Raw genomic sequence first — 18,771 nt, forward strand, 5'->3', positions numbered from 1 at the left:
ATAACGGAAGCGCCATTGTACTGTTGTCATGTGAAGTCAACGACTAGAAGATTTACATCTTAGTTGGGTGAAGCAACGCACCAGAAGACTGATAAAGATCCTACAGGGACCGCAGAAAGAAAAATGTTAGCGTTGTTGAATTCTCTTTGTCTTCCGCAAGAAGTCGCGGAAATATTAAGACTTCATGCTAATATTTCAACCAAGTTACATGGTCTTCCAAAAATTCACAAAGAAGTTTATCACTGCGTCCTATTTGAGAAACATGGGTGCACAGACGTATGACTTAACTATGCATCTTATTGGTTTACTGAGACCTTTTGTGGAAAAATGTTCACTCCATATTCCCAACTCTGCTAATTCTTTTAATAAACTGCAGCCACTTAGTAAATCGGACTTATTGTTGAAGTCATCTCAATCCTTGCTATGATTCCTCTCATGGATTCGTTGTCCATCATCAACATATAGATCAAAATCGATTTATTAATGATGTGCCACTATTGAATAGAGATAATTTTGAACAAATTGGCGGTGTTGCTTTGGCTAGTCATTTCGCTCCTTTTGTATCAAACTGTTTTATGGAGGATTTTTGACAAGGAGTTTCTCTTCGCCAGAAATTAAACATCAAGTCTTCTGGCAATACATACGTGATAATTTTCTAACGTGGCCCAATAGTGAAAAAGAGATGACACAACTTTTGCAGCATCTGAAGTCCATCCACGAGAATATACAGTTTACGACGGAAGTAGAAAAATGCCGCTGTGTACCGCTTATAGTTGTCTCAGTCAGTTAAAAAGTGGATAGGTCATTAGGGCATTCCCTTCAGCGCAAACCCAAATACGCTGACCTTCATTTTCTGTCGTCTAGCTTCCACCAGTCTTTACAAACTACGGGCGTCTTTCGAAAGCTGATACACGTCACATGTGCCTGGAGGAAACAGCAATGGAGCTAGAACGCCTACAATCTGATTTAGAGAATATACACCATCCTTAAACATAGATTATCATAGCCTCAATGTTGAGACCAAGAGATGACTACACTAAGCAGATTCATAAGGATGTAGGTTGCAGTATGTACTGGGAGATGAAGAAGCTTGCACAAGATAGAATAGCATGGAGAGCTGCATCAAACCAGTCTCAGGACTGAAGACCACAACAACAATGTTGAAGAAATGTGAGAACTCACAACACCAAGAGGGAAAGGAACTTTTCAACTCCAGGGCATTCATCGCATATGTCGGAAATATTTTGTTCAAATCAGGCAGATTCGTAAAGAACCAGTATGTCACCTACAAACACTTTTGTACTTCTTTGTTAGATAAAGGGTATGTTTATGGAAGTCGTGCCATTGTGGCAAAGCCAACATTCATCAGACCAAACGCACTGCACGTGTGAAGTGCATGGAACACGATCGCCACAATCACCTTTCGCAGCCCAATAAGTCAGCCATTGTCAAACATTTTATCTCTACAGGGCATTCATAAATTACCAGCTGAGTACCAGGGGTTGTTCAGGTATGTATTTATTCCGATCTTCTATTAGTCCATCACCTCACTCTGTCCATCTCCTCCATCCTTCTTTCTCTTTCCATTTCTTGCTTCCCCTTCGTCTGTCCACCTCCTCCTCCCCCTCTATTGCTCATATCCTCCTCCCTTCTCTCTCTGTCCATTTCCTCCCCTCTCTATCTCTTCTATCTCTCTCTACACATACCTTCCTCCCCTCTCTCTGTTCATCTCCCCATCTTTCCTTTATCTGTCCATCTGTTCCTTTCTCCTCTGTCCATCTCCTCCTCCACCTTCTTAAGTCCTTCTTGTCCTCCTCCCCCCAAGGCCATCTCCTCCTCCCCTTCCTCTCTCTGTCGATGTCCTCCCCTTTCTGTGCCTATTTTCACCTCCTCCAATCCTCTCTCTCTCTCTCTCTCTCTCTCTCTCTCTCTCTCTCTCTCTCTCTCGTCTTCGTTTTCCCTCTCTTTGTCTACTTCCTCCACTTTTCTTTCTCTGTCCAGCTCCAACTCTCCCCTTTCTGTCAATTTCCCCCGCCTCTTTTTTCTGTCCATCTACTCCTTCCCCCTGTCTGTGTCCACTACTCCTTCTCCTCTGTGTCTATCCACCTCTACCCCCCCCCCCCCTCCCTTCTCTCTCCATGCCATCACCTCCACCCCGAGTAGAAGAGTTCCGGTTGTAACCCCCATAGTATTTCTTTCCAAATCTACATCTTCATGACTACTCTGCAGTTCACAATTAAGTGCCTGGTAAAAGGGTGCAAACCACATTCAAGCATTTCTCTGGCGTACCACCTTCGGATAGCGCACATGAAAAACGACACACTTAAATCTTTCTTGCATCTCTTAAATCTTTTATTTTATTATGATGATTAGGGCCCAGGTTTTAATTGCCTAAAAACAGTGAAATATGCAATCATTTATGACCTAAAACTTACATAATTATGACCTTAAAAACTAAAATATGCCTTAATAAAAGTTTATTTAAAGCATTTTTGTTTGTTTATTTAATTTTTTATTCACCATAAAGTAATACAAAATTAACTTCTCAAAATATTGTAAGTATAATTCTTTCTTTCTCTAGGCTTTGTGGCTAATTTGTACCTATTTTTTGAATGTCTGAATGTTTTATTTTCTATACACAAATTACAGTGAAAAGATCATCTATCGAAACAGTAAAACAATGTTTTTATTTCTACATAGTATTTAAAGCGTTTCACATTATTTAATACCGTATGTCAATCTTCAGTATCTGCAAAGTTGCACTGGATCACAAGGTGCATTTTCAGGTTTTACATTGTCAAAGATCTACGGTTGTCGCTGAGGATAGTTTTGTACCTGGAAAAGCTCCTCTCCACTTCACTAGACGTTACTGGAGCGTATTTTAAAGCAGCCAGGTCACTGGAGTACAGCTTTGTTTCAGTATCTTCAAATGTTGCGGTATTTCCTGAAGACTGTCACTAATTTTGCACCCTGTAGAATATCCAGGATTCCGTTGGAGAACACTTTGCAATTTGGTTTTCACTTTGTCAGCCACATGACCACTAGCTCGACCCAACTCCCTCTGCACATGTTGCACAATACTCAGGGACTCACATAGCTGAGTGCCAACAGCTTGCAGTCGTTTGATGGCTTTTGATATCACTGAAAAATTGGCGTCTATGTATGCCAAGTTTCGAGACACTGTATCTGTAAAAACTTCTTTCACAATTTTGATAGCACTTGATTCATCGCTATCAAGTTCACAGAAGATTGTCTTTATTTGGGTGTAGTTGGTGCAGAAATGGTTCAAATGGCTCTGAGCACTATGGGACGTAACATCTGTGGTCATCAGTCCCCTAAAACTTAGAACTACTTAAACCTAACTAACCTAAGAACATCACACACATCCATGCCCGAGGCAGGATTCGAACCTGTGACCGTAGCGGACGCGTAGTTCTAGACTTCAGCGCCTAGAACCTCTCGGCCACACTGGCCGGCCGGTGCAATAATACTCAGCAGCATTAAGCCAAGAATCCCATCATGCAAGAACAGGTTTAGGTGGGAAGGGCGTTGGAGGTGCTTGTTCCTTGAATTTCTCCACCCGTAGCCGAGCCTTCACATAGATTTTCTTGCCACGGGAAATTAATTTGTCCACGTCACGGTAATTTGATCGCATCTCTTCGGCAACTCTGTGCAACGCATGTGCAAGGCAAGTGGCGTACACCATGCTGGGGTAGAGAATCTGAAGCCATTTGGCTGTTTTAGCCATATATGAAGCACCACCTGCCACAAGCAGCAAAACGTTGTCTTTTTTTCACACCATCCGGCCACAGTAGCTTCAGAAAGTTGTCAAACAAAATAGCAATCTCCAGGCTATCAACTTTTAGAACACCAACAACAACATTTGCAATATATCGCCCACTAATATCCGTAGTTTCATCTATCGACAGCCAGATCTTTTGCTCAGCAGTAGTAATTCGTATTTTGTTGAGCACATCATTGTAGCATACGGATAAATAGTTCTTTCTCACTGTAGATTCATCTGAAACTGGAACCATCTGAAGCGAGGATACTTCAGCTTTTCCAATGGGATGTTGCAGGACACCATGATCTCACACAAATCCTCGCAGAATGATTGCACAGTTGACGATTGACCTGTCTGTTCAAATGACAGCGTTTGTCTGCTGTTATTTTCAGCACTTCGTTTCACGCAGCTGCTGTGTTTAGCGGTATTACAGTGTTGTTGCACATTAAAGCACTTTTCTGCACTAACTTTAACTTCATGCAGTTTACAAAACAATATTTTCCCACCAGTACTAAAGAATTTCTCTCCAAATCGTAGAACATATCCTCCCAACTTCAAGCTGTCGGAGCACTTTGCTTTAGGTATGTTGAACCAGGCAAAGGCTGTATTCAAACTGCTTACTGGGAACACTTGTGCGACTGCGACGATTATTACGGCAGAACCCGCCTTTGTTGGCTCTGAGAGCGTATTGTCGACTCTGCGCAACAATGTTTTATGTTCGCGAAACGACTGTTGTGGTACACCGATTTTCTGCTACAGTCCTGAGAAATAAAGCTGTGTACTAATTTATCTGTTTATCTTTCATAATAGCACGTTAAATATTGTCTCGTGAGCATCATATTCATTTTCTTATTCGTGTGTCCCGTAAGATACGAGAAAAACGGCATATGCATTTTTGGCTGACGGAAATATGACCTATTATATTAAAAGTTAGCCGCAGTATGACGTATTACTAAAATTTGTTGAAATATGACTTTATATGCACAATCAAAATACATTTTTCAACACTAAAATACCTAGATTTGTGTATAAATTGTTCTAAAAGTCACCCTATAGTTCAGAAAAAAATATGACTTGTCATTAAAACGCGGGCCCTAATGATGGTAGTTTCACCCTATGAGGGTGGGCACCAACAAAATTTTTCGCATTCGGAGGAGGAATATGGTATTTGAAATTTCATGAGAAGACCCCGCCACTACGGACAACGTCTTTGCTTTAATGATTGCCACCCGATTCGAATATCATATCAGTGATATCAGTGACACACACTAAACGAGCTGCCCTTCTTTCAAACTTCCTCAGAGTTCTCCGTCAGTCTTATCTGACGTTAATCCCAGACAGCACAGCAGTACTCCAGAAGAGGACGGACCAAAGCAGTGTAGGCAGCGTCTTTAGCAGACCTGTAACATATTCTTAGTGTTCTCCCAATAAAACGAGTCTTTGGTTTGCCTTCCCCACAACATTTTCTATGTAGTCATTCCAATTAAAATTTTTCGTAATTGTAATCTCTAAGTATTTAGTTGAATTCACAACCTTATATTTGTGTTATTTATGGTCTGATCCAAATTTAATGGATTCCGTTTAGTACTCGTGTGGATTATTTCACACTTTTCATTATTAAGAGTCAATTGCCACTTCCCTCATCAAACAGTTATCTAAGTCATTTTAAGATTGCTTTCGATCAACTGGTAACTTTACACGACGGTAAATGACTGCATCATCTGTAAGCAATCTCAGGATCACCAGACATTATTTCTGTTTTACATGATGACTTTTTTGTCAACAACATCTTTCTGACAGGAAACCACTAATCCAGTCGCACAAGTTAGACGCACGAAATTTGATTAGAAGTAGCTTGTGAGAAACAGTGTCAAAAGCGTTCTGGAAAACTAGAAATACGTACTCAGTTTCAGATCTCCTGTCGACAGTACTCATTACTTCGTATGAATAAAAACTAGCTGAGTTTCACAATAATGCTTATTGGATATTTGTCAGTAAATCGTTATCTTCGAGGTAATACGTGCACCAAATTTGGTTGAAATCGATCCAAGGTTTTAGAAGGAGCTTTTTTATCCGAGACTTTATCCGTGTACTCTTATGCCACATATATTTAACATATTACACACACGTCAATATTTATAACGTCATATCTGATAAACTATGTGCCGTACTATGACATAATTTTGGAGATATCCAGAGGTATATGTGGATACTGTCTGAGAAATGTGTTGCGAGTGGAGTTAGTAGTAAAGAACTAATAAACTGAAATGACATGTATGATGCGGCTGTTTCCCACGCATCTCAAAGTTTATGACGTCATATCTCCTGAACTATGTGTCGTCTAACGAAATGTTTTGGGGCTGTTTTCAGTGCTATATGTGAATACTGTCGGCAAAATTAGTTGTAAATAGAGTTTGTAGTAAATCAGCAATAAATTAAAAGGTCAAGCTTGGCACGGCAGTTTTACTGCATGGCATGAACGGCGAAAATCTATTCAGCAATACTCTTTTTCTCTTTTATTTTTCTTTTCATCATTTGCGGAGGTGTCAGCGAGAGATACTATCATAAATATTTGAAATTATGTGTAAAGTTGGTTGCTAGTCCTAAAGTGCTTTTATTCTCATCTACTGGATGAATATAGTCTGGCTATTTGCGCGTGGTGAGGTATGCTCCATTTTAACCCCTACCTCTTTGAGAGGAATGAGTTTCTTACCGCACAATGGTTGTTTCCAGACAGTAAGGGGTAATTTTGTGTACCAAGTTTGGCTGAATTCATTCCATTCTTTTAGAAGGAGATGAAGAGCATACACACATACATCCGTTTTTATGATGTATGTGGATTATGTCAAGTAAATCTTGACCACGACGAGATGTTTCTTGGGCTCAGTTATCAAGCAAACTGTGAAAATAAGTTTGGTATACGGTTTCATTAGTCGTGATGACGGATTTCAACTGGATAAGGCATGTAGGACCAGGTAATTTCTTTAACATCTCATGAAATGAAACATTTTACGCTTATTGTGACAGTTAATTTAATTATGTTGACCCTTAATTTTAACTTCGTGAGTCTGCAGTCCGACAGAGGGTCACCGTTACGCAAGAGCCGGCGAGCCACGGACAGAACGATGTTCGCAGAGGGTGCTAAACTCAACACAGCGTGCTCTTGCAAGGGTAACCTGTGCACATGCGCCCCCGCGTCAATCTCTGGTATAAACGTTGCGACACGGACCAGCAATCTCTAGTGTAATACACCCGCTTGAAGATGACTGAATCGTTGTCAGTCGAAATATCGCGGCAAGACCTTGCCTCCGTCCAGCTGGAAACGCCGAAACGTCATGGAGAATGGTTCATACATCTATTAATATTTGCCTTAGAGAATATGGTTGTACGATTCTTTTTCTAATGTGGACAAGTACTACCGCCTTTGAAAATAAGACACTTTTTTGTTTTTTTGTTTTAACTGTACTTTCTAATGCTTATGCTGGCATTTTCAAGCTGATCAGCATGCTGCTCGTTGTTCACTTCGAGTCTCGCCATAACGTTAGTCAATTATTAGAGATATCAGCGATCAAAATATAATCTTTTAAATAATTATAACACTCTAGATCGCAAGGCACGTTTATTAAAAGGTGACCGGTTTCAATCATTACATGATCATCTTCAGACCTACAGCCATTGTCCAACAGTATTGCTGTAGGTCTGAAGATGATCATATAATGATTGAAACCAGTCACCTTTTAATGAACGTGCCTTGTGATCTAGACTGTTATAAGTATTTTCAGAAGTTATTTACATTTTCCATAACTGCCATCTCACGTTGCGATTAAGAATGAATCAATTTCCAATTATTATAGTACACCGTCTTAGTCAAAATATAGCAACATTATGGTAATTTACATTTTCAGTTTTTTATATCGATGAGGTAGCACAGTGGTTAGCACACTGAACTCGTATTCAGGATACGATGGTTCAAACTCGCGCCCGGCTATCCATATTTAGGTTTCGCCAATGGCATACGGCTAATTCCGGGATGGTTCCTTTGAGCTTGTGCTCAGTCTCTCATGGCCTCGTTGTCGACGGAACGTTATACACTAATCTCCTCGTCCTCCTTCAGTGTTTTATGTATACATGTTGATTTATGATTAGCTAACACCTAGCTCTCTCTCTCTCTCTCTCTCCATCTCTCTCTTTATGCAACAAACACGCAAAGACACACGCAATTAGATTATTGCCAATTCTAAAATTCTTCTCTGGAGTGAAAAGAGTCTTCAAGCAGATATGATTTTAATATTTCAAATTAATTTTATTATCTACTAACGAAACTTGTCAATGTTTCACAACTGCTAAATGTGTTTGGGAATTGAGATATAAGCCCATGTGGAGTATTCTTGCCACTTGTCAGTACGCAAATTGCGGCTCCTCGTAGCGACTTCGTGCACTTCGAGGACATGAAACTCGAAATTATAATAAAACGTATAGAATATGAATGAAAACAACTTCTTTGTTCTCATTTTTGGTTGGTGTGAGGGCAACATACAGCCGACCATGCGAAAAACACGTTGACGCTTCTTTATTGTTGTTCAAAATGGAACCCTGATTGGGAATTGATTTTACTTAAAATAATAGAAAAATCTGTTCGGATCACTGGTGTACGGGCTATGAGAGAGACCTCTCCAGCTCCTGCACCTGTGAGGATGGTAACTTTAAAGTAACTATTTTGTACGGTTTTTAATCTGAAAACTAGTATCATTAGAGTTTCGGGCGAATGGGATTGCGTATAAGTATTCCCGTCATATCCGTTACGCCAGAAAAACAACTTTCGTAATACACAGATTTTCTTTTAAAACCGACTGCAAGGGAGAAAACAAAACGGCACAGTGTCTGCACACATTTTTTTTCTTTAAAATTATATATAGGAAGAAACGGTGTACAGGAGATAAACCTTTTCCCTAATGGTTTCAATGCACTGCTGTCGTAGGTATAGCCGGCCGGTGTGGCCGAGCGGTTCTAGGCGCTTCAGTCTTCTAGGGGACTGATGATCTCAGATGTCAAGTCCCATAGTGCTCAGAGCCATTTGTCGTAGTTATAACCGACTGGGAGGAAAAAAAACGAAACCACTCGTTTCAAATCCTAGCACAACACTTTCTTTGTCGTCTGAATGTGTATTAGAGTATCATGTAAAAATCCGAAGTCAATCGGTCTAGAAATTTCTGAGATTTTTACGAACAACGTTTCCCCTATGTATATAGCGGTCAGAATGTGTTGTGGGTGCAGCGAAAGGAGCAAAAGACAGTAACGATTAAACACATGATAACAGTGGTTCTGATATGTTTATAAGGATATAATGACAAGTTTTAAGATGTGTCAAGTAGTCTCCTGACTCGGCAACATGCTGCATCATTAACACACCATCGTCGACAGTTGTTCATAGCACATCGAGTGTAATCAGAATGATAGATCATCGTATGCTATCCTTCATGTCAGGAAGAGTTCAGATATATCCCTAGAATCAGAAGACACAGATTTAGGTTGGGGGAGTCTGGAAGGCCACACATTTTGAATTTGCCTAGAGATGAAGTGGTTATTACCGAAGATTTCTGGAAGTAAATTTCACTTGAAAGGAACATGTTGTGTAGCCCTATCTTGTCTGAAAATAGTGATGTGGACACAGTTGCATCCTTGCAATGCTGAAATCATTTGTTTCACAAGTTGTTGTTATAATATGCAAATGTGACTATACGCGTCAGAGGCCTGCGAGAAGTCATCTCCTCGAAGAAAAACGGACCAAAAATCAAGGAGCTTGTGAAATCACACGACACAGTCATAAGCTGATTGGACTGGATGGTAGGAGGGTAGAACCCTTTATATGACAGTTCAGTGTATTCACGGGACCATGCGGAGTAAAATGTGTTCCGCCTGTCCAAAGAATATTCCCCGGCCACATGTCATCTATTTTCATCACTTGGGGCGTCTTCGCAGCTGTTTCTGTCGGCAATATTACCGCAATGCTATCGCTGCTGTCCTGATAAAACAATTTTACCAGCAGTGCATATCTTTCTTCTTAATAGCCATTGCGTTTCATACGAAAAAATTCAGCCTTCTTAACCATTTCGACCAACAGTCACTTCACAAAAGAAATCAGCAAGTGTCGGCAAGGGAAAAACAGCATATTGACATCGAAGCAGGAAACATTTCACATTCTTGCTGTTTACAGCGCCATATTTTCGCCTGGTGGCAGAAAGTGAAATTATCATTTTTTGCAGGATACCCCGTGAGCATACCAGTCGATGAACGTACCTACGATATTTCAGCGTACTGCAGCATTCGAAACAGCATCAGTTTAACTATAACCAACCAGTACATCAGAGAACATGCTCATACCACAGAAGCTCCGAACGTTCTTGTCCGAAGCGCTAGCCACAGAGTTTCCTCACCTTGCATCACGCGATCCCTACTAAATTGTCACATATTTACATACTACACATACTAGAGAAATATATAAACTGTGTCCATTCGAATATTTATCAGAGTATTGTGTAAAAATTCGAAGTAAATGAGTCAAGAACTCCTCAAGATTCTTGGAAACAACATTAAACAACTTTCCCCTTGATGTATTCGTGCAGATTAAACGCCTTACATCAAAAAATGTTCTAATTTTTGTGAAATCTTATGGGACTTAACTGCTAAGGTCATCAGTCCCTAAGCTTACACACTACTTAACCTAAATTATCCTAAGGACAAACACATACACCCATGTCCGAAGGACGACTCGAACCTCCGCCTTATATCACTCGTTAGGTGTTCAAAGATAAGTAAAGCGTTCCTGTAGATGACAGAAAGCGTTTGCTAAGAGAAAAACTGCACTTTGAGTGTAAATGCCTACTGTTTATCACTCACAACTGTTGTTGTAGAGTGCTGCAAAAATTTTGATTACTATCTCAGACTATGCTTGCAACATGATCGTTACTCTCTCACACGTTCACTAAATAGATGCTGCTACTTCATATAAACAAACTCATGCACCCAACCGTAAATTTTATAAATGAGAAGACGTACTACGGTATCTACGTAAAAAAGCCCTCAACGTTAAATTGGGGACAGATAATGAATTAATTTCGGGTATGACTCACATGGCTTCTCTCACGACTGGTAGTGTTCTTTCTGACAGAGGAGTTGCGCCAAAATACTTCCTTACGTGGAGTAATAAAAAGTTGGTTTGCAAAATAAACAAGTTTTTGTGAGTGTATCACTAGTGGTGACTGTACGTTATGCAAAATCATTCACCTATCGCAGAAGGTCAAAGTAAGTTCCTTTAAGGAGAGATTACCCAACACATAAAGTCTCAGAAGTCCAGTGTCTTCTGCTTCACTACTAAAAACGTCAGGTGTCAGCACGAATAGAATTGTGCGTAAGAAACTGGATTTACTCTAGAGTGCGTACAGCCGTCTCACCAAAGAGTAGTCCTTGTCAGTGCAAAGGGCGGTACCGAGGTCTTGCGTGTGGCAGTAAGACACACTGACCATCATAAAAGCGGGGCGACCTTGTATGAACGTGCTTAAGAAAGTTGTCAAGTCCATGTTATGAAACGTACTCATAAATATGTTTCAATGTCCCTCACGATATACGTGGCACGAAGTAGGTGTTGGGCAGAAAGCCTTAAAACAGGCCTGTAAAATAAACAAACACCGCACAAAGACGAACAAAGAAGGGGACAGTATAAAAGTCAGAATGTGCTGTTCTCGAAAGAACATTTGCCGACACCGCTAGAGTCCAGACTGGACAAGCAATGGCCGCAGGCCGCCCCCGACGTATGACGAGTTTCTCTGCCCACTGCGGCGACCATACGGTCCCGAGAGGGACGTAACGTTGTGTCTCCCGAACGTGGCTCCATTGTTTCTACATTGTACAACGACGCTCGATGTTATGATTGCTAAACAAAATGATCAAACATTAGTTATCGTTCTAGTCGGCGTTCACACTCTGCGAGATAACAGAAACCGTGTGTTTGCATTTGGATATAGGCTTTCGAGTTTCCAAAACGAATATCGGGATTTCAAGGCTTGGTAGCATTTCTTACATTTAATTAACAATTATAAACAAAACATCAAATGAAAGACCAACTCAAACATACTTTTTGTATACCTGTTTGCGTGCGCATGCACTGTTTCCTGCATATTCCGCTAGAAAGCGCTAGTAGCAAAGAGGACGACTACTGAATAGTTCTACACTTTGCAAGGACTGCATCTGTTGTTCCGGTGCAACGCGCATTCCTTATGAAGTTTCACTGAAATCCTCCAAGTGATATTAACATTCGTAGATGGTGTCACCAATTTGAAGATACTGGCTGTCTTTGCAAATGGAAGACTATGGAAGTGACTGAAAAACGTGCTGAACGAGTGAGAGTCTTATGCGCAGCCCCCAGAAATCAGATCGGAAGGTTAGTCGTGAATTAGCAACTCCAATGACGCCTGTTTGAAGGCTTTTAACGAGACTCTTAAAACAATATCTTTGTCGTTTACAGCTGTTACAAGCTCTAAGGTTTAGAGGCTCCGGTTCACGTGCCAACCTTGCAAATGGAACATTGCTGCATAATGATGAAGATTTTTTGGATCGTGTCTTCTTCAGTGATGAATCGACTCACCTAAGTGGGAATGTGAACATACATAATTTTCGTATCTGGAGGTCATCAAATGTCCATGAAGTGGCACACGTGCAACGAGTCGCCCCTAATTTGCATGACTTTTGTGCCATATCCCTGCAGAAAGTTTATGGGTCTTTCTTTTTCTGTCTAGCAACTGTAATTGGCGTTTCTTGTCTTGATTCTCTAGACGTATGGCTCTTTCTTCAATTGGAAGAAAGGGAACCACAGAACTTTATTTGGCAGCAAGATGTGCGCCACTTCATTGACATAACTCCGTATATGATTGGTTAAACCTGATCGCTGGATTGGCCGTAAAGGGCCGAATGACAGCTTGTTTTGTGAGGCCTCAGCGTTCACCAGATCTGACACCGTGCGATTTTTACTTTCGGGGGGTCATAAGGGATCATGTGTATGGGCCTCCGCTAACGAATGATCTAACCAACTTAAGGAACATGATTGAAGCAGTTGTTGCAACAATTACTCCAAACACGATGATCAGTGCTTGGAAAGAACTCGTCTATCAACTCGATGTGTTTGAGCTACAATTACAAATACGATCAAGGATTACATCCACGTTTATACTCCGCAAGACACATTATGGCGAGTGAGGGGGAGTCATTCCCATCCTGTCCTGTTCCTATCGAGAACGGTACGTGGGAAGAATGATTCATGGTAAGCCTGCATTCGAGCTCTAATCTCTTTCATCAGATCATTATGTGAATATACATAGTACGAAGCAATATAGTGTTTGACTATCCTAGGAACATATGCTCTCGCCACGTGGTGATAAGCAACCCCTGTCTTGTAGGGCCTGCTACTGTAACTGGTTGAGCAACTCCGTGAAGGTTTCGTGGTTCCTAAATGAACATGAAACGTGCGCTCTTCTTTGGATCTTCTCCTTTCATCTGTCAGTCCTGCCTAGCAAGGGTCCCAGACTGAGAATCGGTACGTCAAACTTCCTGAGGAGTGTACCAATGAATATGACTGGCATCTTCCTTTCGTACGATTAGTTTAAAGTGTGTGTTCCACTCTAAATTGTCGCGTGAGCATACTTACGAATATTTTACGGATGTGACTGCTGTCAGTGAATGTTCGGAAATCATCTAATTATACAGTGACAGGTTATTCCGTGTATTCATGAGCACTATGCAACAACTGTTGAGGCTCAGCTGCTATTACTGTCTATAGAGTTGCCTACATTTAGCTACATTTTCCTACATACTCAAGAGCATCGCCTCTTGGGGTTTCAGACATCATCCTCTAGATCGTTTATGTATAGGATGTCCCAGAAGAAATGGTCAGTATTCAGGGATATGACAAGAACGCTCATACGAAGCAAAAAACTTCATATTGACATAATCCCTATTTCTAATACTTTCCGAAATTTAACACACTTAATGTATAAGAGGTGATCAAAAAGTTTCAGTCTGACGGCGTTGCTGCAGCTTAAATCTAAGGTAGCGTGACTCTAATGCGGGTATATAAGTACTGACATGTAGGCAAGGCATTAGTGTCTTTCTGAGGTGCGTGCGGTAAACGCGGAAATGTGAACTATGCCAAAATAATTACCAAATCCGTCCAAACAGGACCAACGTGGTGTTTCTCTTTTCTTGGGTGCCGAAGGACAAACACCGGTAGGTATCTATCGGAGATTGAAGACTGTGTATAGGTCAGCACGTCTGTCGAAAGCCATAGTCCGGAAAAATTGCGGAAAGGCGTGCTGCTACTTCACAATCACGCACGTTCCCATATCGTAAATGTCATATCGCAGAAGTTACGCCAACTCAAGAGGGAGGCACTCGAGAATCCGCCCTATAACTCCGATCTCGCCCCCGTGCATTTCGGTTCTTTAAAAAACACCTTGACGAGTCAACGATTCCTGTCGGACGAGAACGTGCAACAAGGAGTTACGGACTTCTTCGCGCAACAGGACGCAGTGTTTTACCAAACAGGTATCTTCAACCAGGTACGTCGGTGGGATGATTGCTTCAATGCTCACGATGAGTTTGCCTGATTAGCATACCGATTCTGAACCGTACGGTCGTCGAACGTAAACATTTTGATCACTCCTTATGCACTTTTTAGGGCTAATGGCGCGCAGGTATGTGTCTTAACCAACCAATCTTGCCCACCCAGCCTCCCTACTTTTAGCGTCGTCGCCCGGGATTTCCTTCTGCCACTAAGCTAGCCCACCGAGCCCGCCCGGCTAGCCGCACGATCTAATGCGCTGATTCCCGAGCGGATTAGTGTCGAGGTCTGGTGTGCCGAACAGCCTGTGGATGGTTTTTAAGGCAGTTTTCCATCTACCTCGCAGGGTGCGCGCTGGTTCCCCTTATTCCGCCTTACACTGTGCCAGCGACTGCTGCTCAAACATCGTTCCCATGTATGCGTACACCACAATTATACTATGACCCAAATATTTGAGGTTACGCTCGTCTGGTATGATACGTTCATGAGGGGTCCACTGGGGGCCGAACTGCACAATAACCCTTGTGGGGCGGCGGTGGGGTGAGTGGACTTCTGTAGCCTGTTGTGGGGTTGTGTACCACTGAGGGCTACGGCGAGACGGAGCCTCTCCGTCGTTGCTAGGTCCCCTGTTTAATAAATAAATACATAGCCCACTGAAGGAGCAGTTGCCCATTTTGTCTTGTGGGTCAAGCAGTGCGAGATAATGAGAGCGTATCAGAATGAAACATCGGTTAACTATGTTTGTAAACGTGTTGGCTAAAATGCCACAGTTCTACACTAATGAAGAATATGCAGATAAAGACAATTTTTAGTGAGTGTTGTACATGTGTAAAACTGACAATGTATTGAATAATACAAATATAAATAACAATGTACATTAAATGAGATCTGTCTCGGAAATCATCCGGAATAGGACCTATGTCCACATGAAGTCTTTTGCTTCACATGATCATTCCTATCACATTCCAGAATATTGACTGTTCTTTCTAGGACACCCTGCGTATTGAGAACAGTAACGGTCTCTAAACACTTCGTTAGGGTACACCTGAAGCTAATTTCACATAAGAAATAAGAAGGTTTACCTCTGTCGAGAATGACATGCTGTGTTATACAGTAGGAGCTATTCACTTCAGTCACAAAGCGATTTTTTTTTTCTGTGCGCTTGTATTTTGCTCATTAGCTGACAATGTGGAAGAATATAAACGCCTTCTCACAAATGCCGTGTGGCATCACCCTCGCCACTGGCCTTCTGGGTCCCGTGGACAAACAGAGGGAGCTGGGTTTCACACGACCGTTGTTTTCGGAATCCATGTTGATTCCTACAGAGAAGAGTTTCGCTGTCCAAAGAGTCACAGTACGTGAGAATGAACAAACGTGTGACTAAATTCTACAACAAAATGGTTCAAATGGCTTTGAGCACTATGGGACTTAACATCTATTGTCATCAGTACCCTAGAACTTAGAACTAAAACCTAACTAACCTAATGAAGTCACACAACGCCCAGCCATCACGAGGCAGAGAAAATCCCTGAACCCGGGGAAATTCTACAACAGATTGACGTCAGCAGTATAGGACTTTTTACGACAATCCTTACTGGAAACTAGAATGAGCCGTGCACTTCTCCATTCATTAGGAGCACTTCGTTCCTCCAGTGATTTACGATAGATTGCTGCTAGAAGAAGATTTAAATAAGCACTATTCAACAAAGGGGCCCGCGATTCGTTATGACTTCGCTTAACCGTAGTCAAAGTATCACAATAAAGTATGAAACCTTTTCGCTAATTGCGAATACTATTGTCCACTGGTTATAGGATTTACTAGTGACATACGAAAATTTGTGCGAAACTGGGACTGAAACCCATATTTCCTGCCTCATGCAAGCCGTCATTTCACCTGCTTTGGCTGTCCGTGCACGAATCACGGTCAGTCGCAAACTGCCCCTTGTCCTAGTATCTACGTCCCATAGTGCTCTCATGCAAATCGTATGATTCCCGCAGAAGGAGAGACATGGTTTTTGATGCTCAGATTCCCTTGCTTTGGCATGTGATACGGTAGGGCAGTGTCTCTATTTTACAGTGTCTGTATCCATGCGTGTCCGAAGGTACACTGCATCGAACTACTCGTATACAGACACTGCAATCTCAGTATCAAAAGCCATGTCTCCCACTGTGTAGGAATTATACTATTTGCATGCGAGCACTATGGGACCTTTGGCAGTTTGGGTCCAGCCGTGAGCCGTGCAGGATAGCCAAAGCGGTTAAGGCGACCGCTGGCGTAAAGCAGGAAATTCGGGTTTGTATCCCAGTCCCGTAAAAATTTTCATATGTTACTATTAAATCTTATAGTCGGTGTACGATCTCAGTATGCAAATACATTTCATAATTTAATATGGATAGCAATTGACAGCAGTGTCTGTTCTTTCATACAGACACTATAAAATACAGACACTGCCCTAATCTATCGCAATAAAAATTAACAAACACCAATTAATGACCGAAAGCCTGTGTTATAATTTTTTTTTTTTTTTTTTTTACTTTTACTTCTTGGAACATTGCTTGTATCCAAGAACAGCTCGAATAATGACCACAAGGTCAAATTTATAGAAATTCGGGCTAAGTACAGGCGGTTACCAGCAATCGTCTTTCCCGTGTAAATTTCATGAATGGGACAGAAAGGGATTAAAATGAGTGTGGTACACAGTATGACGTCTGCCAAATATCTTCCAGTGATTTGCGGAGTATAAGAGTAGACGTGTTCGCTTACATGGCGATGGGATAAATAATACGTCTCTGACACGTGCTTTATCTTGAACTGGAGCTTAATGAGTAATTCAGTAAACTAAGGAAGAGTTTCCACTTGTTTTTTACACATATTCCTGTTATTATCTATATCATACAGTATCATCGTTCATAAATTATTAGGTGGGTGTTTAGATGTGTGTTCACGCACACAGTCAAGCGTATTGTCAGGATTTATGGATATCCTATTTCTGTGCTGCTCCTGTACCAATTTTCGTTGGTGCGCTTGTGAACAGTCAAGCCCACGCCAAAAGTGATTCTATCAACAGAGGGTCCAATCGTTCATGGCTATGGGCTGCCAAGGAGTCATTAAAGAGAACATTACAGCTGATTCGAATGCCACATCTAGGAGAGAATCCTGCCACAAGTTATAATGCAGATAACATTATAGAAAAAAAATAACTGCGATTAATGTTGACGTATCGATCACTGATAATATCGGTAATGAAAAATGAAGAAAGCAAGTACAATGTCATTGAAAATTAAGACGTTCTGATTACGTCCACCGGATTGGCCATTCGTTTGAAACTACAACTGCGTCTTTCGTCGTGCATGATGGTCAGTTGTTTTCGTGCCACATTTGTATAACAAAATTAATATTCCCGACAGTTTAGTTACTCCTGTTTGTAGCCGTTTACTGAAAGCCGGCTTCCAAATTATTAATTTTTAGGCGCGTTGTGATTCACTGAATAATTGCAAAACATTCTCTGCACGGCTTCTCGACTGCTAAGCAGACTAAAATTTTGACTGGCAAAATGAAGATATCGGTAGTTCAGTACTTTTGTCTTACCAATCGCCGCGCGGGATTAGCCGAGCGGTCTCAGGTAGTGCAGTCCAGTGCAGTCATGGACTGTGCGGCTGGTCCCGGCGGAGGTTTGAGTCCTCCCATGGGCATAGGTGTGTGTGTGTGTGTGTGTGTGTGTGTGTGTGTGTGTGTGTGTGTGTGTGTTTGTCCTCAGGATAGTTTAAGTTAAGTATTGTGTACGCTTAGATGAGAGTAAAACTCAAAAGATTGTATTTAGTTTGAGAGATCCGCTAGTAGAAGGCTTCAAGAATAGTGTTAAGCTCGTAGGTATTGTTATAGATAGTAAATTGACTTGGGAGCCACATATTAAATACATTAGTGCAAGGATGTCTAGAATGGTGTATTTGTTAAAGAATTTAGAAAACCATGTACCTGCAGCCTATGTAAGATCAGCCTACTTTACTTTTTCTCAAAGTACTATACCTTATGGGCTTTTAATATGGGGCAATAGCTCACACCTTCAAGACATTTTGGTACTTCAGAAGAAAGTAATTCGAATTATCACAAACAGTGATAAACTGGCCCACTGCAAACCACTGTTTATCAACTTAAAAATATTAACTGTTATAAACATGTATATTTACACTGCCCTACTGCATATAAAGAGCAACTTATCAGAATACCAGCGTAGAAGATATGTACACCCTCATGGAACCAGAAATAGTAGCAATCTTGACATATCTTACTACAAATTATCCAAGTCATTGAACAGCTACGAAGAGGTGGGTATTAAGATGTTTAATAATTTGCCACTAGAATGGGTAGAAGCTCCAT

Source organism: Schistocerca gregaria, chromosome 3, assembly GCF_023897955.1.
Source record: "Schistocerca gregaria isolate iqSchGreg1 chromosome 3, iqSchGreg1.2, whole genome shotgun sequence".
NCBI classification, from domain to species: Eukaryota; Metazoa; Arthropoda; class Insecta; order Orthoptera; family Acrididae; genus Schistocerca; species Schistocerca gregaria.